Genomic DNA, 24,359 nt, shown 5'->3' with positions numbered 1-24,359 from the left:
GTCTTTTCGATGTCCAGGAACACCGCCCCAGTTGCTTTGTTTGTGTTCTATCCGTGTGTTATGTATTCAACGACGCAGAGGAGTTGTTGTGTTGTCGAGTGCTGATTCCTGAAACCGAATTGCTCCGGTCTCAGGGTGTCGTTTGTGATATAACGCTTGGTGAGTCGTTTTAGTATTACCTTCTCAACTATCTTGCTAAGCGCGCTCAGCAGACTGATGTGTCGGTAATTTTGTGGGAGGGAGTGGTCTTTCCCCGGCTTCTTCAACATCAGGGCCTTGGCCGTCTTCCGAAGGGCGAGGAAGTGTTGGTGTTTAAGTATGGCATTCGTGATGTGTGTAAGGTAGTCTACTGCTTTGTCCGTGAACTGCTGGAGGACACGGTTTTGAATGCCATCGTGACCAGGGGCCGTCCTTGCGGTGGTATGCATGATGGCCCATTTGACTTCAGCTGAGCTAGCATGTCGCATGATGTTGAGCGCTGGTTGGGCCAGGATGCATCTGACCTCCTGTAGGGCCAACTGCTGCTGAAATTGCTGCTGCAGATGTAGATCGATGAGCCAGAGCCATACGCAGAACCGACGGTCTTTCCTATCGGTAGTGCCACGTGCCCAATGGAGCCCGGGCTTCCTACAACCGTAAGTTCTCGTGGCCACTGCTGCTAGCACTCGTGTACAGTGGCTGCATTCTTCACAAGTCTTTCTGCGGTATCACAGAAGGAACATCCAGTTTCTCGTAGCCCCATTGCACGACCTCTTTCAAACTCAGTGAGGCGTTGATAGTGTCATCTGTATCGCCTTAGAAGCATTCTTGACTAACAGCAACTCACCACGTCCAATCTCAAAGGTAACTAACGGTCACGACCGTTACAGCGCGTATTTAAACGAAACATGATCTGCATCAACATAGTGGTGCTAGTAGACGTCATCTTTCGGATGCAAAAACACGCCTATCAACTTTCGTTTTGTCGCACACCTCCTTCTTGGTGTTGCGATTCATTCCGTCAGTGCACGTTAATTACATATTGTAGTTCTAGAATTCTTTACAGAAGAATGTAAAAACTTGTAGAAGCCGACCTCGGGGAAGATTAATTTGGATTAGAAAAATGGTTCAAATGGCTATGAGCACTATGCGACTTAACTTCAAAGGTCATCAGTCGCCTAAAACTTAGAACTAATTAAACCTAACTAACCAACCAAAGGGCAGCACGCACATCCATGCCCGAGGCAGGATTCAAACCTGCGACCGTTAGCGGTCGCTCGGTTCCAGACTGTAGCGCCCAGAACCGCACGGCTACTCCGGCCGGCTGTTTGGATTAGAAACGTAGGAACACTGATCCTACGATTTACCTTAGAAGATAGCTTAAGGAAATGCAAACCTGCGTTTATAGAAGTTATAGATTTAGAGACACAAAAAAAAAGGTTCAATTGGCTCTAAGCACTATGGGACTTAACATCTGAGGTCATCAGTCCCCTAGACTTAGAACTATTTAAACCTAACTAACCTAAGGACATCACACACGTCCATGCCCGGAGCAGGATTCGAACCTGCGACCGTAGCAGCAGCGCTGTTGCAGACTGAAGCGCCTAGAACCGCTCGGCCACAGCGGCCGGCTGACTTAGAGATAGCTTTTGGTAATGCTTACTGGAATACTCTCTCTGAAATTATGAAGGTAGCAGGGATAAAACACAGGGACCGAAAGGTTATGTACAACTTCTTCGGAAAACCTTGCGGCAATTGTAAGAGGGAAGCAGTGCTTGAGAAGGGAGTGAGACAGGATCTTCGACGTTATTCAATCTGTACGTTGAGTAAGCAGTAAAGGAAACCGAAGAAAAATTTGGAATAGGAATTAAAGTTTAGGGAGAAGAAATAAAAACTTTTAAGTTTGCCGATGACATTCCAGTTCTGTCAGAGACAGCAAGTGGAAGAGCAGTTGAACAGAATGGGCTGCATCTTGAAAGGGGGATATAAGATGAACGTCAACAAAAGCAAACGAGAATAACGGAATGTAGTAGAATTAAAGCAGGTGATGCTGAACGAATCAGATTAGTAAACGAGACATGTAAAGTAGTAGATGAGTTTTGCTATTTGGCCACAAAAATAACTGATGATGGTCGGAGTAGGGAGGGTATAAAATATATACTGACAATGGCAAAAAAAAGCTGTGTTAACATCGAATATAAATTTCAGTGTTAGGAAGTCTTTTCTGAAAAAAATTGTATGGAGTGCAGCCACATATGGAAGTGACAGTGGACAATAAACAGTTTAGAAAATAGTTCAAACGGCTCTGAGCACTATGGGACTTAACATCTGTGGTCATCAGTCCCCTAGAACTTAGACCTACTTAAACCTAACTAACCTAAGGACATCACAAACATCCATGCCCGAGGCAGGATTCGAACCTGCGACCATGGCGGTCACGCGGTTCCAGGTTGAAGCGCCTAGAACCGCACGGACACATAGGCCGGCAACAGTTTAGACAAGAAGAGAATGTATGATTCTGAAATGTGGTGCTACAGAAGAATGCTGACGATTAGATGCGTAGATCGTGTTTCAGATGAGTACGTTCTGAATAGAATTCAGGAGAAACGAAATCTGTGGCACAATCTGACTACAACAAGGGGTCGGTTGATACGACATATTATGAGACATTATCACCAACTTAGTATTGGAGAAAAGTGTGGAGTGGAAAAATCGTACAAGGAGATCGAGAGATGAATACAGTACTGAAATTCAGAAGGATGTAGGTTGCAGCAGATATTCGGCGGTGAAGGGGCTTGTATACGATAGAATAGCGTGGAGAGCTCCGTCAAACCAGTCTTCGGACTTAAGACCACTACACTGTTCTTCGAGGATATAGAAAATTCGATGAGTCAAATTGACAGTACATATTTTACGCTTTAAAGTTTTAACACACATATAAACTAACGTATATTTTTCTTAAATGAAAAACTTGAGCTTGGAAATAAATTAAATATTTTTTCAAAATATATGTCATGCCATAAGTTACATGTAATACATATAAGTTAGTAAATTAATAAAATATAAGTGGCAGCTCTCATAAGTGATGATTTTATAAAACAGAATTAAAAACAGTGATGTTTTTTTTATTTTATAATGGCACTTACTGGAAAATTAATTTTCGTTGCATAATCTGGTTGTGTGTGAAATTATCGACATGAACGTGACTAACTTTAAGCAAGGCAGAGATTTGCAAGATAGGTAAGACATTGAGTAAGCATCCAATAACACAAGTCAGATTCCACACATCCGAAAACAGGTATTACTAAGGCTGAAAAATAAATTGGTATTGTAAGTTTCAGTAATCAGAAAAGTTACTGTAATATCTTGGTTTGTTACAGTACCATTCAGAAATTACAAATATATGATGTTAAAGTGTGGTGAGTAGAATGTTTGCTATGTATTTATGTATTGTAACCACTGCTGCAAAATACTAGCACGAATTCTTTACAGACGAATGGAAAAACTAGTAGAAGCCGATCTCAGGGAAGATCAGTTTGGATTCGGTAGAAATGTTGGAACACGTGAGGCAATGCTGACCCTACGACTTATCTTAGAAAATAGATTAAGGTAAGGCAAACCTACGTTTCTAGCATTTGTAGACTTAGAGAAAGTTTTCGACAATGTTGACTGGAATACACTCTTTCAAATTCTGAAGGTGGCAGGGGTAAAATACAGGGAGCGAAGGGGCTATTCACAATCTGCACAGAAAGCAGATGCCAGTTATAAGAGTCGAGGGACATGCGAGGGAAGCAGTGGTTGGGAAGGGAGTGATACAAGGTTGTAGCCTCTCCCCGATGTTATTCAATCTGTATATCGAGCAAGCAGTAAAGGAAACAAAAGAAAATTTCGGAGTAGGTATTAAAATCCATGGAGAAGAAATAAAAACTTTGTGGTTTGCCGATGACATTGTAATTCTGTCAGAGACAGCAAAGGACCTGGAAGAGCAGCTGAACGAAATGGACATGGTCTTGAAAGGAAGGTATAAGATGAACATCAATAAAAGCAAAACGAGAATAATGGAATGTAATCGAATTAAATCTGGTGATGCTGCGGGAATTAGTTTAGGAAATGAGACACTTAAAGTAGTAAATGAGTATTACTATTTGGGGAGCAAAACAACTGATGATGGTCGAAGTACAGAGGATATAAAATGTAGACTGGCAATGGCAAGGAAAGCATTTCTGAAGAAGAGAAATTTGTTAACATCGAGTATAGATTTAAGTGTCAGGAAGACGTTTCTGAAAGAATTTGTTTGGAGTGTAGCCATGTATGGAAGTGAAACATGGACGATAAATAGTTTAGACAAGAAGACAATAGAAGCTTTCGAAATGTAGTACTACAAATGCTGAAGATTAGATGGTTAGATCACATAACTAATGAGGAGGTATTGAATAGAACCTGAGAGAAGAGAAATCTGTGGCACAACTTGACTAGAAGAAGCGATCGGTGGGTAGGGCATATTCTGAAGCATCAAGGGATCACCAATCTAGTATTGGAGGGCACCGTGGAGGGTAAAAATCGCAGAGGGAGCCCAAGAGATGAATACACTAAACAGATTCAGAAGGTTGCAGTAGGTACTGGGAGATGAAGAAGCTTGCACAGGATAGAGCAGCATGGAGAGCTGCACCAACCCAGTCTCTGGACTGAAGACCACAACAACAAACAATAACATTTATGTATTCTATGTCCTTTTTGTAAAATAGAGTACTGATTTCGTTTAATGATGTGTTCTGCCGTGTAGCAAGGACTAGTGTTTGGTGTACCAACTACCCTGCGCAAAGTAACGAAAGGTAAAAATAGAGGTAATTTCCAAATGAATAAGCTGTCGTGAAAGGAAGTGATGTCGAAGCAACGCCTTTTAATCTGATACATTTGAGTTAGCTTCTCTGGCCACGAGTAGAGAGCGACGTTCCCTTTTTTCGTGGACTTGCGCAAGACCGTTGACGTCATGCGAAGCTGAGCAATGTTCCACGCTGTTCGCTCCAGCGTGGAAGCAAAGAACTTGGCAGCACAGCTGCACACCACTGCGCGTGTCGTCTGCGCTCTGACCTCAACACGCCCGGAAACAAATCACATCGCATCAGGAGACGTCGTCGCCTTGAGTGTCCTCTTAACAAGGCTGTCAAGTACTTTCCGTGACAAGATGACCCCAATGAATTTAAAAACCTAATGATATGTGACAAATAGACAATAATAGATAACGAAATTTTCCCTTTAGCATTCGACAATCATAATTAAGGTAGTCAAAAAGTACCATGAAAGCTGAAGAACCAGAGGTTTTAGGCAGCTTATTTTATATTTTATTTGTTTTGTTACAACAAATAAAAGAATCAGAATCGAACTTCATATCTCCTTTGAATTACATTTCTCCAGTCTTGCTGTATTTATTAGGTGCTGATCTACCGCTAGTTGGGATTACGCCTCGTACAAATGTTGTGCTGATAAAACAGGTATCTATAAGTTGTAAAACACGAATCTGAACACAGTATTCGTTTAGCTGAAACATTCCAAAAAATTCGTTTTTAATTAATCTGTTATATCGGAATCTATAAAAACCATGTCGCCTGCACATCCGTAGCTCAAAATACTTCACCATTCGAGAATTATCAAAAATGCTGTATGCAAAGTGACAAAAGCAGTCATCCCACTGTATTCGAGGTACGCACTACAGACCACAAGCTGACTCAACAAAATGGATACAGTGTGCCGACTCTGCTTTGCACTCGACATTTGTCTCATAGGTGACCGAATCACTTCATTTTTTCCTTTTTCTCCGCAAGATACTATCTGCGAATTTTGTTTGGGAACATGACCATATTTTTCTCCACTGTTAAAAAAATAATAGTAAGTTAGAATTCTAGCACGCAGTCAGTCACGTGCAGCACACAACATAGAAGGACTTTGCAGTTTTGCTGAGATTTACACCACAATTCGTCGCAATTCGGAAAACACGGTGCGTGTCAATCAAGAAACGATAAATAATTCTTTGTTACATTTCTTATGTGCATTTATCAGATTCTCATAATCGCTACGTTACGACAGGTTCTGAAATCTGGTTTTTCAAAAACCGATTTCCCAGTTGCGTTTCTGGTTGGTTATGTAAACATTCCAATATGGAACTGCGGATCTGGTTGCTAGATTTTAAGCTTTCACAATCGGTTTTCGGCTTTATGTAAACGTTTTACAGCTTTTGGGTCGTAATTAGGTCGTTAATCTGCTACTTGCTGCTTAAATCGTTGGCTAAAGCGGACGGAGTGATTTTCTGAAGGAAAATTACTAAACTTGGACCGACCAAGAAGTTATTAATTCACTTTATTTAACTGGCGATTTGCAGATTTTTGTCTTTATAATTTGAGAAGGGAGAAATGAACGTGGTTGTAGTTATTCAACTGTCAAAACATAAATGTTTGGAAACAACTCTTTTTCTTTCCCACAGAATCCCTGGCTGGCGACAAAATATGCCCTAATTCTATGTACATGATTAAAAAGTGTGTTCACTGATTAGGAAATTCTTTAGTCCTCCAAGTCTAAGAGTGTGATAATTTCGACCATTTTTCGCTCCGCACTTTTCCCGCAACGTGCATAATACAAGCGGGTGTAACAGAACAGTTTCCCATGGATTTACCGTTGTGGGTAAGACTTTTAAATATTATTTTCTTCTAAAGAGTTCGCTGACATTCTCAAGAAAATCGTACCCTCTGTTTATGAAAAAATTTCTGGAGGTACTGACAATCCCTTTTCATCGTGCTGCCGAAATCGGAACAGTACATTTACAAACACCTTCGTGTTAAGCAACATAGGTTCAGGAAATCGACATATAATCTTGTTGGCTAAAGCTGTTCTGCGGTTACGAGTAAAAAAATTACTTTTCGTCCTTCGAAAAGTTGTTCCGCATGTACGCGGCGAATGATAGTTATTATAATTATTTTTATGTATTTAGTTATCGGCGGAAACCGTCTTCCGTCAATCAAAACAGCTTGAATAACAAGCAGCAGTTAAACTACTGCACCTCGTTGTTTAAATGTGTCGGACAGGTAACTGTCATCCTCGCTATGTCGTCATTCATCAAGAGCCTTACATAAAGACGCTGAGAGGCAGGCCGAATATGATGAACGCAAAGTTAAATGGGTCATCGGAAGCAGTTACGTCACGTCCTGGTGACGCCTCCATATGCCGCCTCCATGTGTGTCTTTCTGCGAAAGAGCACTGATGCCTTTAAAATGACCCTACCCACTCCACAGTTTACTCGGTAACTCCGGATAGAACAAGATAGTGACAAGCGTGAGAGTGAGTGTAGACTGAAAAACGTTTTAAATTAAAACTAATTCGTGGGACGTGAACCTGAATGATTTTAATACACTGTATCTGCAATTGACTAGATCACCCAGGGCTTTGTGTTACCCCAGTACTGTTCACTAATACCTTGGCTGAAACCTCTGCAATGGCTTTCAAGCGAAAATAGAAGAACAGCAAGAGTCCTCACGTATTTTGGCGTAACAAAATACTCTCGTACAGAAGGCGTTAGAGAACGGAACCGAACTCCACGTATGTTCTAATATGCTTCCTGGCGACTTTTTTGGTTTTCGTAGCAGAAAAAGTTACAGAAATAATGTTCAGACTGTGCGTTGCAGGACTTGCGTTGTTAGTAGTTCTAGTGTCGTGGTTTGCTGTTAGGTGCCGATAGTGCGATACTGGTACGGTGACGTAGTCTTGAAACCCAAGCATCAATACGCATTACAGTTGTAGACAATCAACATGGATCTGGACAAGGTGATCCGGGTTTAAAAATGGTTCAAATGGCTCTGAGCACTATGGAACTTAACTTCTGAGGTCATCAGTCTCCTAGAACTTAGAACTACTTAAACCTAACTAACCTAAGGACATCACACACATCCATGCCCGAGGCAGGATTCGAACAAGGTGACCAGGGCTTTACTCGTCTCGTGAAGCTGTTTTAATCAAAACAACAGCAGCAATGTTACCGCTATTCGCGAGTATCGACGCGTTAAAGAAATACGGAGAGGTCCTCTTTTCGCACTGGGGTTGAAGAACAAGATTCGGAAGATCAAATTAATTCGCGATTTGAGATGTACACTTGGGAGAGGCCAACAGCGCCAGAAATTATTAAAGAAGTTATTGTTGCCATCGCTGGACGCAAGTGCGATCTTCAAGCTGTGTCACAACACCTGAACATTCCACGGTCCATCGTTCAAAAAGTCGGGCATCAGTAGTTAATTAATGTTCCACATATCACTTGAACAAGTCTTTTGTCGAAATGATGTGGAACGAGTCAGTTCACGCGATTAGTGTTAACGTTAAGAAATACGTTATTTTTTTAGTCCTATTCATGCAGCTTCACAAATAAGTTTTTTTTTCTGGCTACCAGTTTTTAAGTAAAAATTCGTCCACTTCCTGTACGGTTCCAGACTTTCATGAATGCAGATGGTAGTGACGTTGAGCAAAGTTTGTAAACTGAAATGTAAACATTGTATGCTATTAACAAGTGTTACCCCCTCATGTGGAAAATAAAATGCGTTTCTTTCAATGGTGTATTCGTTATTTCTCTTCTGCATGCCCTTATGAATTGCGAGCTAATATCCCAAAGATGTTCGGGCTCACATGCTGTTCCTCTTCGTCGAAATGTCTTGGCTCAAACTCGTCGCACTACACGCCCTAAATTAGACACTTACGGCAAGTTTGCGAAATACAAAGTTAACATAAAATACAATAACAGTAACAATAATATCAGGAAATAAATTAACGACCCATAAATGACGTAGACCACACAGCTGCGATCTAGTTAGGATAATGATTATTCAGAAAGCAAACTAATAGCGAAAGTGGTCGTGTTTAGAGTTATTGTTACATTCGAGCGCATATCCATTTGACACAATTCGATCACTCACAATCTCAAAGCGAAACACAATACTCCACCTCGATATTTACACGAAAAGGAAGAGTTCACTCCAGGTGAAATTTTGTAAGTCGCTTCACTTCCTAGCTGCCTAAAGACCGACTGTCGCGTCTCCATCCGAACGGTACGTTTACGCGTTTCCCGCGCACCGAACATCTTCGCTCAACTGACTAACGCAGTTCCCTTTCCTGAGGCCATCCATCTGAATGGCTACAGATTATTCTACATTACTTTACATTTTAACATATATCAATAATCAAAGCTTGACCACTTTCACGTTCTAAATAAGATAACAATAATATCCATTACATAATAAACGTAAAATTCTTTTACATAAAACCAAAACAATTTCCTTCTTAACTTTGAATGCCACGGCCAGTAGCCTTGCACCAATGTGCTTTCTCATAAATAAATAAAGAACGAAAGTAAGCATTATGCACTACACTTTACAACAAATACTCTATTACCTAATGATTTAATAAGGTGTCACACAGTCATCGTTCAATGCGTTTTATGTGGAGGAAATTACCTGATGCTTAACTGAAAGTACTGATAATTTAAAATTTGCTATATCTTTTAAACAAATGAAGTTACAGAGTTGATATTTACAACGTTTGCAATTTTAATGATGCGCTTCGATATGAAATGTCGATAGTTAAAGCCGACTAAAGCGTTAAGATTTTAGCATTCAGGTCTTTGTTACAAAACTTGTGAATTTCACTTTAACAGTGAATCCTAAACTATTATAGGTATGATCACTGTTCAAGTTTTATTGGGATCACCATGAAAATTTATGAAGGATGGTAGCTTAAAATTACTGCGGCTTATTTCCCTGAATTACTACAGAATTAAATAGTTTTCATAAATGTTTCCCTATATGGCCGATCTTAGGTCCGCCATATTTAACACTGCTATGCTTCCCTGGGTTTCCCTATGACGTAGGTTCTCGTCTGTCTATAGCGCTTAGGCCTCATTCAGCACAATAGACGTCTGTGAATTTCCCCATCTCGTGGCGAAACTGCCCTCTTTGTAGTACACGGTCCCGGACGACAGGGCTCGTTTCACAATTCCTGAGGGCTGACTCTTTCGGCCATATACTTAAATGAGAGCGAAATGCTCGGTAACTCATAAAATGTTTGCACAAAGTTTCATTATCCTTGGATTACTCGTTTTTCCTTGAGGCCCAGTCAGGTAACGAGAGTTTAACAACAACAACCGTCATCTGAAAAAAAGAGAATGGTGCCACCTGACCGTCCATCGTTAGACGCACTGTTGTGTACTACTTCACACACAGCAGTAAGGACAGTTGAGCTGCAGAATAGTGCAGCAGCTGTTGCAGTAGGAAACATGAACAGGAGCAGAAATTGTTAGCGCACAAGGAAGTACAGTAAACAGAAACTTTACTTAACTGGTAGCCTTGTTCAAGTGTACGAGGTGCGTTTGAAAAGTCCGTGCAAAAATAAAAACTACTTACGTGTCGGGGTGAACCTTTTTTTAATTTTTCGACATAGTCTCCTTTTAGACTTATACACTTCGTCCAACACTGTTCTAATTTGTTGATCCATTCCGAATAATAGTAATTGCCCAAGTCTGCAAAATAGCTATTAGTTACTGCAAAATCTTTGTCCCGCCTGGCATTGTTTCAAATTGAGGAACAAACAGTAGTCCGAGGGAGACAAGTCTGCAGAATAGGGGGGATGTGAGACGAGTTGGAGCCTATCTCCATTACTTTTGCGACCACAACTGCTGAGGTGTATGTTGGTGCATTGTCGTGATGGAAAAGGACATTTTTTGCGGTCCAGTCGCCGGTGTTTTTCTTGGAAATCTGTTTCAGATGGTCCAGTAATGATGAATAATATTCACCTATAATATTTTACCCTTTTCCAGGTAGTCGATTTGGATTAACCCTTGCGAATCTCAAAAGACAGTCGCCATAACCTTTCCGGCCGAAGGAATGGTATTTGCCTTTTTTGGTGCAGATTCTCGCTTGGTAACCCATTGTTTAGGTTGTTGTATGGTCTCAGGAGTATAGTAATGTATCCATGTTTCATCCACAGTGACGAAACGACGCTTAAAGTCCTGCGGATTCTTCCTGAACTGCTGCAAATCACCCTTGCAACACTTCACACGATTCCGTTTTTGTCAATCGTGAGCAATCGCGGAACCCATCTTGCGGATAGCTTTCTCATGTCCAAATTATTATGCAAAATATTACGTACCCGTTCATTCGAGATGCCCGCGGCACTAGCAATCTCACGCACCTGAACTCTTCGTCATCCGTCACCATATCACGGATTTTATCAATGATTTCTGGAGTCGTAACCTCCACATGGCGTGCAGAACGTTCATCACTTGCACCCATACGGCCACTTTGAAAATTTTGAAACCACTTATAAACTGTTCTAATCGAAGGTGCAGGGTCACCGTAATGTTTATCAAGCTCTCTTTAGTCTCCTGAGGCGTTTTGCCTTTCATAAAGTAATGTTTAATCACCACACGAAATTCTTTTTTGTCCGTTTTTTGACAATCACTCGACTTCCCTGATTCACACGAATGCCAAACACAAAGAAATAGACCAATATGGCTCAAACTTGGTGTGCGTTCTTTCCAAAGAAAGCGACTTTAAACGTTAAAACGTGGATAAAAAATCTACAGAATTGCATGGAAACTTTGTAGACAAACATATTGTAAAGGCCCTCTTAACAGAATTTAATCTTCGGTCAACAGCGTGAAATGCCACGACATTCGAGCATTTTTACTCAACTCATTTTTACGTGCACTGAGTCATTTTCAACATTTCATAAAACAATGAAGTATACTTTCTTAAATATATGCTTCTCTCCCAGCACCTGCCGCCGAAGCATGTGCGTATTTGTCGCACTCGGCTGGCTCATTTTGACCCGTACGTTGTAGAGGGAAGGTTAAAATCAATAATACAGCACTAAATGAGATAAATTAAAACTAACCTTAATTCAAACGAAAACTCTGAGAGTGTTGTAGTTGCCCGACTTTTTTACTTAGTGGTCTGTGTCATTTAGTGCGATCTCCGTCAAAAATGTCAACCAAATAATCGCTGTCGACAATACTGTGGCGCAAATTAGTTACAGTTCACAGCAGACCATAGGGGGACAACAGTAAATCAAGCTCCTATGCCAATTTCAGATACGTAAAATGTGGTGCATTTTGATGGAATTAAGAATATGTATTCTTAAAACGTTCGAAAAAAAAAAAACAGACAATTTCAACTCAATGCTCTATTATTTAAAGAGGTCTAAGATGCTGTTCAGTTACGCGCACATGATTCTAAACTATTTTAATATTTTCACTCCAACACAGCTGACGGTTAGTTTTCCCTCGACAGACAGGATAATGTGGCTACGAGGCCCCTGGCTACTTTGGGCCCATAATATCTGCAACTTGCTGCCTCTGGTTACTGGTGTATCTGTACAACAGCTGGGCAAAAAGTGTAATAGTTGGCCTTCCCTGCAATCTTGCTTGTTTGTGACATACCGCTGTGCAGCGTAGCCCTAGGTCTGAGTTACGTTCAAAGTTGATTATTATTAATTTGATTGTGACTTGCCAAAGATGACGACACTGAATGCAGAGTAACCGTTATGGTAACACAGTGATCTGTAGTTTATCCAAGAGTCTGTTCGCGCGTCATTATTTAACGCACATCTCGTTACAAAAACCGAAAGTACAAGGTAAATTCCGAAAACTTATATCAGATAATAAGAAGGACCCCGACGAGTATTTTGGTTCATATTATGCACATTTATCGTACATAAATCACGAGATGTGCAAGGAGCCACCACTACGTAACTTTACCTCACAAACAGTACTAGTATGACACTACTGTTTTAAAACAAGCAGGTAATAACCAAAATACCGAAACAAATGACAGAACAGCATAAAATGCACTCTACAATGGCTTTGAATTTCATCTGTAAGTTTGTGGATGAGGTTTCGGCAGCTGTAGTCTACATAAGAAATGATTGCTGAGCTTTAATCCTACATTAAACCATGGATTCCCTTGGAATGCCACCGGGTCTCCACTGCTCATCATTAACGCCTTTGACAAGGTTTCAGTAACTCCGTGCGTATTGACAGGAAGCTAAAAAAGTTTAAATTTCGTAAATGTTTGCAATGGGATACAAACGGAGTTCGATCCTGGTCTAAATTAGCTGTATTTCTGAAGGAATGGCATATAACTGAGGAACTGCACATAAAACAATAATCGATGTGGAGGCTGTGGTTAAAACTCTAGGTACGTTATCGTTTCTGTTCACTGAATTACACGCCATACTGGTTACTAAAGACTACGTCACATATGGATACGTCAATTACTGATTTGCTGCTCGGAAATGGCGATTAATCCCCAACGAATGAAACTCGCTTGATTTCCAGCATTATTCTGTAGAATTAATTTCCCCATATGTTTCTAGTTGTGAGTTGTGGCGCCTAACAAACTTCCACTTTAATGTCTGTTAAGTACCACACTAGTATGTGAATCACACATCACTTTAACTTACATAGTTTCGCAGCCTAACTGAAAATCGATTACAAGAATATTATTACCATTCGCTTTGTTTAATTTTGACAGTAGTATATCTACTGGTAAATTTCAGTCACACGTGAATGCATTTGAAACGTTTTACACTCGTAACAATGTCCTCTTGCTAGGCCGTCAGACCACATCCTCTCTTCTACTGAAACTTCTAACAATTAGCCTGAACAAAGATCTTTATCTTGTCTTCCGCACCATAGATTAGTAAACACATATAAATTTTCTCTCAAAAACGTTGGGGTACATGTACAGAACCAACATTTTACACAAACTAGTTATTTTATCATGTTGTTGTTGTTGTGGTCTTCACTCCTGAGACTGACTTGATGCAGCTCTCCGTGCTACTCTATCCTGTGCAAGCCTCTTCATCTCCCAGTACCTGCTGCAGCCTAAATCCTTCTGAATCTGCTTAGTGTATTCATCTCTTGGTCACCCTCTACGATTTTTACCCTCCACGCTGCCCTCCAGTACTAAATTGGTGATCCCTTGATGCCTCAGAACATGTCCCACCAACCGATCCCTTCTTCTAGTCAAGTTGTGGCAGAAGTTCCTCTTCTCCACAATCCTATTCAGTACCTCCTCATTAGTTATGTGAACTACCCATCTAATCTTCAGCATTCTTCTGTAGTACCACATTTCGAAAGCTTCTATTCTCTTCTTGTGTAAACTATTTATCGTCCATGTTTCGCTTCCATACATAGCTATACTCCATACAAATAGTTTCAGAAACGACTTCCTGACACTTAAATCAATACCCGATGTTAACAAATTTCTCTTCTTCAGAAACGCTTTCCTTGCCATTGCCAGTCTACATTTTATATCCTCTATACTTCGACTGTCATCAGTTATTTTGATCCCCAAATAGCAAAACTCCTTTACTACTTTAAGTGTCTCATTTCCTAATCTAATTCCCGCAGCATCACCCGACTTAATTCGACTACATTCCATTATCCTCGATTTGCTTTTCTTGATGTTCATTTTATACCCTCCTTTCAAGACACTGCCCATTCCGTTCAACTGCTCTTACAAGTCCTTTGCTGTCTCTGACAGAATTACAATGTCATCGGTGAACCTCTTACCCTACGTCGTCTTCTACCAGTTTTTCCATTCGTCTGTAAAGAATTCGCGTTAGTATTTTGCAGCTGTGACTTATTAAACTGATTGTTCGGTAATTTTCAGATCTGTCGGCACCTGCTTTCTTTGGGATTGGAATTATTACATTCTTCTTGAAGTCTGAGGGAATTTCGCCTGTCTCATACATCTTGCTCACCAGATGGTAGAGTTTTGTCAGGAATGGCTCTCCCAAGGCTGTCAGTATTTCTAATGGAATGTTGTATACTCCTCGGGCCTTTTTTCGACTTGTTTTATCATTCCATTTCAAATTAACAAAATACAATTAATTTTCAAACATACGTCTCGGCTTAATTTAGTGTCTTAACCCTAGGATGCATATACAGAGCCTCCGAGGCTCTTGTATGTCTTCATTTTTTTAAAAATTCTGTAATTTTTTGTTTGATTTCAAACTGCTTTCTAGTACTCTTTCACTAACACTGTGACATTCCTCCTATCAAGTCTGAACGAGATACCTTTTTAAGTTTTTTGTATCATTCAATACGTTTACCGATACACTGTGAATGCATAAGCAGAGCTTCAGAAGCCCTCACACATTTATAAATGTTCTTTAGCCTATATTGCCTTCAACATTTGTTTGGGAGCAGTTATTAATTCAATAATAACTGTAGTGGTATTTCCAGCAACAAGTGTGCCAACAGCTGCAGTAGCTGTAGTAGTAATAGTATGACTAGAAAATAATACACGCAACTTTCACATATTGGCGATGTTGGTGTCTTATTGATCTTTTTGCTATCAAATGTTTTATTATTGCATAGTATTGTTATCCTGCGCTGCTATGGTCAGCCTCATTGTTACTGTAGTTTGTTTGTTGCTGCAAGGCCCATATTGTTACGAGTATGACTCGTTTAGTGCTGCACAAGCTGCTGTTCGAGACACACGCCTTTTGCTATGGCTTCAACACGCAAGCAAGAGAGTCAGTACGTGCAAATGCTCATAATTTTGAAAGTGTTGTGGCTCAGTGGTTTGAAGATGATGATTCCTGCGAGGAAGGAAATATTTTTGAAGATGCAAGTAGTGGAGAATCAGCCAATGAACCTGCAGATGTGAATATTGAGGCGCATGACAGTCCTTCCGATAATATTACTTCATCAGAGTCTGAAAATGAAGAACCACCACAAAAAGGTATAGAATACCACGCATACATTAGTCAGAATGGAACGATTTGGAAATTAGATCCTCCTGCAACTTTTCGTACGCCTGTCCATAATATCGTAAAGAAGGCACCTGGTCCAGCCCGTGGTTTGAAAACCTGTAAACCTAACGGATGCCTAAGAGTATTTCATCTCCCAGGAAATACTAGAGGAAATCATCAACTGCATAAATACTGAAGGTAGAAGAGTGGCTTCTTTACGTGGTAAAACGTGGAAAAACGTTTCGCTTGCTGAAATGGAGGGTTTTCTTGGTCTTTTACTGATTTCTGCTGTTGAGAAGAGTTGGGATGCCCCTATTAGAGAATTATTGTTGTATGAAAAGGCAAATCCTACATATAAGGCCACCATGTCAGTAAATAGATTCGAGGATATAAGGAGAGTGATTAGATTTGATGACAGGCGTTCCCATGAAGCTCGATCTGCAGATGACAAACTTGCATCTGTTTGCCACGCATGGGAACTATTTCTTGTCAAGTGTAGAAATAGAATGATTCCCAATGATTTGCTCACAGTTGATGGACAGCTAGTCCCATTCCGTGGAAGATGCAGCTTCACGTATTATATGCACTCTAAATCAGCCAAGTGTGGCACAAAAATATTTTGGTTATGTGATGCTACATCTGCATATGCTTTAGACGGAATTGTTTACACGGGAAGGAAGCCCCATGAACCTATTCAGAAAAATCTTGGATTGAATGTGGTGAATGATCTTGCTAAAAGCATTGAAGGATCATCAGAAATATTACTGTTGAAAACTTCTTTACTAGTGTGCAGCTGGCAGAAGAGATGCTTCAGAAGCAAATTACAGTGGTGGGAGCAATCAAACAAAATAAACCAGTATTTCCTAATGAGATGAAACCATCTTCCTCAAGAGCGATTCATTCCTCTTTGTTTGCATTTAGAGGTGACATTACAATGGTGAGTTATGTTCCCAAAAAGAAAAAGTCTGTAGTTCTCATTAGCTCAATGCATCACGACAGAAACATTGATGAAAGTCATGCAAAAAAGAAACCAAATATAATAAAGTTCAATAATTCTATGAAGGGTGGAGTAGATCAAATGGACCAGAAAATTTGTTACTACACTTGCAAGAGACAAACAATGTGTGTGTGTGTGTGTGTGTGTGTGTGTGTGTGTGTGTGTGTGAATTCTTATGGGACTTAACTGCTAAGGTCATCAGTCCCTAAGCTTATACACTACGTAACCTAAATTATCCTAAGGACAAAGACAGACACTCACGCCCGATGGAGGACTCGAACCTCGGCCGGGAGCAGCCGCACTGTCTATAACTGCAGCGCCCGAGACCGCTCGGCTAATCCCGCGCGGCAGACGAACAAGAAGATAGCCATTTGCATTATGGATGAATATGATGGACGTCGCAGCAATGAACAGTGAAATTTTATTTTCTGCCCAACATCTGACATACCATAATGGAAGAAGTGATAAAAGGCGTTTGTTCCTAGGAGATTTAGCAGAGGAAATGGCAAGACCACTAATGGAGCTTCGTATTCAGATCTCTAATCTTCCAAAGAAAATCGTTGATGCCATGCAAAGATGTGGTGTTCAAAAAGATGTCATATAGCCGAACCAACTACCTGTATCAGGAAACAGAAGAAGATGCATATAATAAACACAGGAAAAGTGCTATGACATGCATTAAGTGTAAAACCAACATTTGTTAGGAACATAGTGGCGTTCTTTGTGCTTTTTGTTTGTCACATGTTGAAAATTAAGAAAGTTGCAATTTTATGTGAACAATGAATAATAACGTTTTGTCAATATATTGCCTATATACATAATATTATGAATAACGAGTATGTTTTAAATGAAGAAATTGGTTGTAATAAATGCTATAAAATGTAAACTGCAACTTACAAGTGAATTAATAAGATTATTTGTATATGTTGTATGTAAATGGATGTAACTAATAAAAATTCACTCTTAAGAGTTTTTTAAAAAAATTAATAAAATGTTAATCAGACCCACCAGATCCTGTTACTGTATCTTAGGAATCTTTCAATGTGCAATAAATTTGACAGAAATAAATTTAACTCCAAAAATGATTATATGAAAAGAGGAAAATTTTAAATTAGGGCAGGGCCTTGGAGACCCTGCATATGCATTCATGTGTGTTTTCGGCACCATGCATCCTAGGGTTGAACTACAACCAATAATATTCCTACTCGTGCTACAAATAGAAAATATGAAGTACTAATGTCCTTATGGTTTGTTGAGAATAATCATTTTGTTGGTAATATGGCTGAAGTTGTAGCTGATAGACTGTAAATTTACCACCTACAACTTTAGCCATCTTACCACAACAATGATTACGTTACCTCGCCACAAGAGGTACAGAGAAAGGAAGATCAGTGTTCAACGTCTCGTCGAGGTCATTAGGGACTGAACACTGTCAGGATTGTTTCAAACATAGGGAAGGAAATCGGCCTACCCATTCAAAAGAACCATCCCGGTGTCCTAACGGATGCCTAAGAGTATTTCATCTCCCAGGAAATACTAGAGGAAATCATCAACTGCATAAATACTGAAGGTAGAAGAGTGGCTTCTTTACGTGGTAAAACGTGGAAAAACGTTTCGCTTGCTGAAATGGAGGGTTTTCTTGGTCTTTTACTGATTTCTGCTGTTGAGAAGAGTTGGGATGCCCCTATTAGAGAATTATTGTTGTATGAAAAGGCAAATCCTACATATAAGGCCACCATGTCAGTAAATAGATTCGAGGATATAAGGAGAGTGATTAGATTTGATGACAGGCGTTCCCATGAAGCTCGATCTGCAGATGACAAACTTGCATCTGTTTGCCACGCATGGGAACTATTTCTTGTCAAGTGTAGAAATAGAATGATTCCCAATGATTTGCTCACAGTTGATGGACAGCTAGTCCCATTCCGTGGAAGATGCAGCTTCACGTATTATATGCACTCTAAATCAGCCAAGTGTGGCACAAAAATATTTTGGTTATGTGATGCTACATCTGCATATGCTTTAGACGGAATTGTTTACACGGGAAGGAAGCCCCATGAACCTATTCAGAAAAATCTTGGATTGAATGTGGTGAATGATCTTGCTAAAAGCATTGAAGGATCATCAGAAATATTACTGTTGAAAACTTCTTTACTAGTGTGCAGCTGGCAGAAGAGATGCTTCAGAAGCAAATTACAGTGGTGGGAGCAATCAAACAAAATAAACCAGTATTTCCTAATGAGATGAAACCATCTTCCTCAAGAGCGATTCATTCCTCTTTGTTTGCATTTAGAGGTGACATTACAATGGTGAGTTATGTTCCCAAAAAGAAAAAGTCTGTAGTTCTCATTAGCTCAATGCATCACGACAGAAACATTGATGAAAGTCATGCAAAAAAGAAACCAAATATAATAAAGTTCAATAATTCTATGAAGGGTGGAGTAGATCAAATGGACCAGAAAATTTGTTACTACACTTGCAAGAGACAAACAATGTGTGTGTGTGTGTGTGTGTGTGTGTGTGTGTGTGTGTGTGAATTCTTATGGGACTTAACTGCTAAGGTCATCAGTCCCTAAGCTTATACACTACGTAACCTAAATTATCCTAAGGACAAAGACAGACACTCACGCCCGATGGAGGACTCGAACCTCGGCCGGGAGCAGCCGCACTGTCTATAACTGCAGCGCCCGAGACCGCTCGGCTAATCCCGCGCGGCAGACGAACAAGAAGATAGCCATTTGCATTATGGATGAATATGATGGACGTCGCAGCAATGAACAGTGAAATTTTATTTTCTGCCCAACATCTGACATACCATAATGGAAGAAGTGATAAAAGGCGTTTGTTCCTAGGAGATTTAGCAGAGGAAATGGCAAGACCACTAATGGAGCTTCGTATTCAGATCTCTAATCTTCCAAAGAAAATCGTTGATGCCATGCAAAGATGTGGTGTTCAAAAAGATGTCATATAGCCGAACCAACTACCTGTATCAGGAAACAGAAGAAGATGCATATAATAAACACAGGAAAAGTGCTATGACATGCATTAAGTGTAAAACCAACATTTGTTAGGAACATAGTGGCGTTCTTTGTGCTTTTTGTTTGTCACATGTTGAAAATTAAGAAAGTTGCAATTTTATGTGAACAATGAATAATAACGTTTTGTCAATATATTGCCTATATACATAATATTATGAATAACGAGTATGTTTTAAATGAAGAAATTGGTTGTAATAAATGCTATAAAATGTAAACTGCAACTTACAAGTGAATTAATAAGATTATTTGTATATGTTGTATGTAAATGGATGTAACTAATAAAAATTCACTCTTAAGAGTTTTTTAAAAAAATTAATAAAATGTTAATCAGACCCACCAGATCCTGTTACTGTATCTTAGGAATCTTTCAATGTGCAATAAATTTGACAGAAATAAATTTAACTCCAAAAATGATTATATGAAAAGAGGAAAATTTTAAATTAGGGCAGGGCCTTGGAGACCCTGCATATGCATTCATGTGTGTTTTCGGCACCATGCATCCTAGGGTTGAACTACAACCAATAATATTCCTACTCGTGCTACAAATAGAAAATATGAAGTACTAATGTCCTTATGGTTTGTTGAGAATAATCATTTTGTTGGTAATATGGCTGAAGTTGTAGCTGATAGACTGTAAATTTACCACCTACAACTTTAGCCATCTTACCACAACAATGATTACGTTACCTCGCCACAAGAGGTACAGAGAAAGGAAGATCAGTGTTCAACGTCTCGTCGAGGTCATTAGGGACTGAACACTGTCAGGATTGTTTCAAACATAGGGAAGGAAATCGGCCTACCCATTCAAAAGAACCATCCCGGTGTTTGCCTGGAGAGATTGAAGTAAATCACGGAAAACCTATATCAGGATGGCCAGAAACGTCGTCCTCACGGAAATGAACAGAAATGCACGCGATGAACTATCGTGGAAAGCTGCATCAAACCAAGCTTCGGGCTGAGTACCACACAGTAAAATGACTCCAGCCCTTCCCCCCCCCCCCCCCTTCCCCCATATCTTCCTGACTATCACACCTTTTATCTGTCCGCTAGGCCTTTAAATAATGCAAGTTGCCAAACTGAAGGTCAAAGAGAATGATTAGGATTTTGGGTTCCATAAACGAGTAGGTCATCCAGACGAGTGCTAGACTGCAGTCGTCGTGGGAATATCGAAGACATACGCGGCCATTGCTGTGGGAAAGGTTGTCAGCACTCATCTGCAACTCTATTTTCTCACTCATTCGCCGGACACGGATTTCACTTCCCCATTTCAGTCTGAGGTGCTTGTGGTTCATGAACAGTGGTGAAGGACTCAGTGCAGTCCATGTCAAAGCAATGCTGATAGTCTTCTTTGATTTTGAAGGATTGGTTCATCATGAACTCGTGCCGCAGGGACAAACTGTTAATCGATGGTACTATAGAGACGTCTTGCGACGCCTGCGAGAAAATGTGAGAAGGAAACGGCCCGAAATGTGACGAAACAATGCTTGGCTCTTCCGTGATGATAAGGCACGCGCATATTCACCCCTGTTGGTGTGTGGCTATTACACAAAAAACGAAATCACCGTGCTGCCTCATCCTCCATACTCTGCACACCTGGCCCCTGCTGACTTTTGTTTATTTCCGATGTTGAAAGCCCCATTGAAAGGGCGAAGATTTACAACGCTAGACGAAGTAAAAGAAAATTCGCAGATGGCGCTTCGCGCGATCCAGCAGGAGGCGTTCCAAGGCTGCTTCCGAAAGTGGAAACGGAGTTGGGAGCGGCGTATTAATTGTGGCGGAGAGCATTTCAAAGGAGACCATGCACACTAAGTAAAAGGTAGAGGTAGAAAAATTTTGTGGATACAGTTACGGAATTTTTTGAACAGACCTTATATAGACCCTCCTCTAGTCCGCATTTAGGGTTTGGCACTCCCGGCATAGACATCTCCTTCATCGACACAAAGCAGAAAGCACCGTCCTCGTCACAGCGGAATTCCCAGACACGCGGCTAGACCATGCGCTGGGGCCACCCCTCTCGTCCGGCTAAGGTTTGGAACCACGTGGTCGCCCAGCAGAGCGGCGCGAGCCCACCGACCGAACTTATGCTAAGAACAAAAAACACACACTTATATATATAGTGCTCCAAAAGGTACGGCCAAACTTTCAGGTAACATTCCTCACACACAAATAAAGAAAAGGTGTTATGTGGACATGTGTCCGGAAACGCTTAATTTCCAGGTTAGAGCTCATTTTGGTTTCGTCACTATGCACTGCAGTTCCTCGATTCACCGCCAGTTGGCCCAATTGAAGGAAGGTAATGTTGACTTCGGTGCTTGTGCTGACATGCGACTCATTGCTCTACAGTAATAGCATCAAGCACATCAGTATGTAGCATCAACAAGTTAGTGTTCATCGCGAACGTGGTTTTGCAGTCAGTGCCATGTTTACAAATACGGAGTTCGCACATGTCCATTTGATGTATGGATTAGCACGGGGCAATAGCCGTGGCCCGGTACGTTTGTATCGAGTCAGATTTCCAGAGCGAAGGTGTCCCGACAGGAAGACGTTCGAAGCAATTGATCGGCGTCTTAGGGAGCACGGAACATTCCAGCCTATGACTCGCAACTAGGGAAGACCTAGAACGACGAGGACACCTGCAATGGACGAGGCAATTCTTCGTGCAGTTGACGACAACCCTAATGTCAGCGTCAGAGAAGTTGCTGCTGTACAAGGTAACGTTGTCCACGTCACTGTATGGAGAGTGCTACGGGAGAACCAGTTGTTTCCGCACCATGTACAGCGTGTGCAGGCATTATCAGCAGCTCATTGTCCTCCACGGGTACACTTCTGCGAATGGTTAATCCGATAACGTGTCAATCCTTATTTCAGTGCAAATGTTCTCTTTACGGATGAGGCTTCATTCCAACGTGATCAAATTGTGAATTTTCACAGTCAACTTGTGTGGGCTGACGAGAATCAGCACGCAATTGTGCAATCACGTCATCGACACAGATTTTCTGTGAACGTTTGGGCAGGCATTGTTGGTGATGTCTTGATTGGGCCCCATGTTCTTCCACCTACGCTCAATGGAGCACGTTATCATTATTTCATACTGGATACTCTACCTGTGCTGCTAGAACATGTGCCTTTACAAGTACGACACCACATTTGGTTCATGAACGATGGAGCTCCTGCACATTTCAGTCGAAGTGTTCGTACGTTTCTCAACAACAGATTCGGTGACCGATGGATTGGTAGAGGCGGACCAATTCCATGGCCTCCACGCTCTCCTGACCTCAACCCTCTTGACTTTCATGTATGGGGGCATTTGAAAGCTCTTATCTACGCAGCCCCGGTACCAAATGTAGAGACTCTTCGTGCTCGTATTGTGGACGGCTGTGATACAATACGCCATTCTCCAGGGCTGCATCAGCGCATCAGGGATTCCATGTGACGGAGGGTGGATGCATGTATCGTCGCCAACGGAAGACATTTTGAACATTTCCTGTAACAAAGTATTTGTAGTCATGCTGGTACGTTCTGTTGCTGTGTGTTTCCATTCCATGATTAATGTGATTTGAAGAGAAGTAATAAAGTGAGCTCTAACATGGAAAGTAAGCGTTTCCGGACACATGTGTGTGGAAATGTTTCCTGAAAGTTTGGCCGTACCTTTTTGTAACACCCTGTATACATGTATATATATCCGAGGGAGGACTCGAACCTCCGGTGGGAGGGGCCGCGTAAATCCATGACATGGCGTCTCAAACCGCGCGGTCACTCCGCTCGGCACACTTTAGTACCTGCCTTTCGTGTGAATAATTTTCTCTAGTCGTTGCACTTTAGATTGCTCCGCACGCAGTGGTTTTTAATTACGTCAGTTTTAGCCACAGTATAGCGTTTACTAGTATTCGATTTCCTTTACCGTTCTAGTTTGACACCTTGTGTTGTCTGCAGTAGCACACTCGCCCTGTCTGATATGTAAGGTAATCAAAATAATGTAGTACCGGCATATATCATGTGTGATGCAACAGTTTAATGAAGCAGACCCCTATAGAGTCTATCATTACGAACTACGCGTTTCCTGCCCTACAGTAAATGCTAAGTATACAGGGCCTCCGCAGAACAATGAAAAGAGTCTAATGAAACCGCCGCCTACAAAGATCATTATGTCGCTGTGAACTATGTATCTTCCGGTACACGTCAATATACAATGTGTGTACAGAAAACTGATAACGTGTATATTGAAGTACCACACGAGTAAGTGTGTCTGGTATCAAATAAATCAGAAAATTACGAGAAGTACATGATACACAGCGTTGCTACCTGTGGCAGTAAAAATGTCTCTAACGTGGTTGGGTATAGAGTTTGGACGATATTTATGGGTACGTCGTTGTTTGCTGTTTCAGTTGATTATGTTAAGTTCGTCCATTGTAGTTGCTGGTGGATGGTGGCATGCTGATCTACCGGTAACGCACGGCCAGATGTTTTCAACAGGTGATAGATCTGGAGAATGTGCTGGCCACAGTACCAGTCAGTCTCCGCATTGAGGTTGGTCAGGACAGCAGAGCAACATGCAG

This window comes from Schistocerca gregaria, chromosome 1 (genome assembly GCF_023897955.1).
Source record: "Schistocerca gregaria isolate iqSchGreg1 chromosome 1, iqSchGreg1.2, whole genome shotgun sequence".
In the NCBI taxonomy this organism is placed as follows: domain Eukaryota; kingdom Metazoa; phylum Arthropoda; class Insecta; order Orthoptera; family Acrididae; genus Schistocerca; species Schistocerca gregaria.
This window is presented reverse-complemented; position numbering follows the sequence as displayed.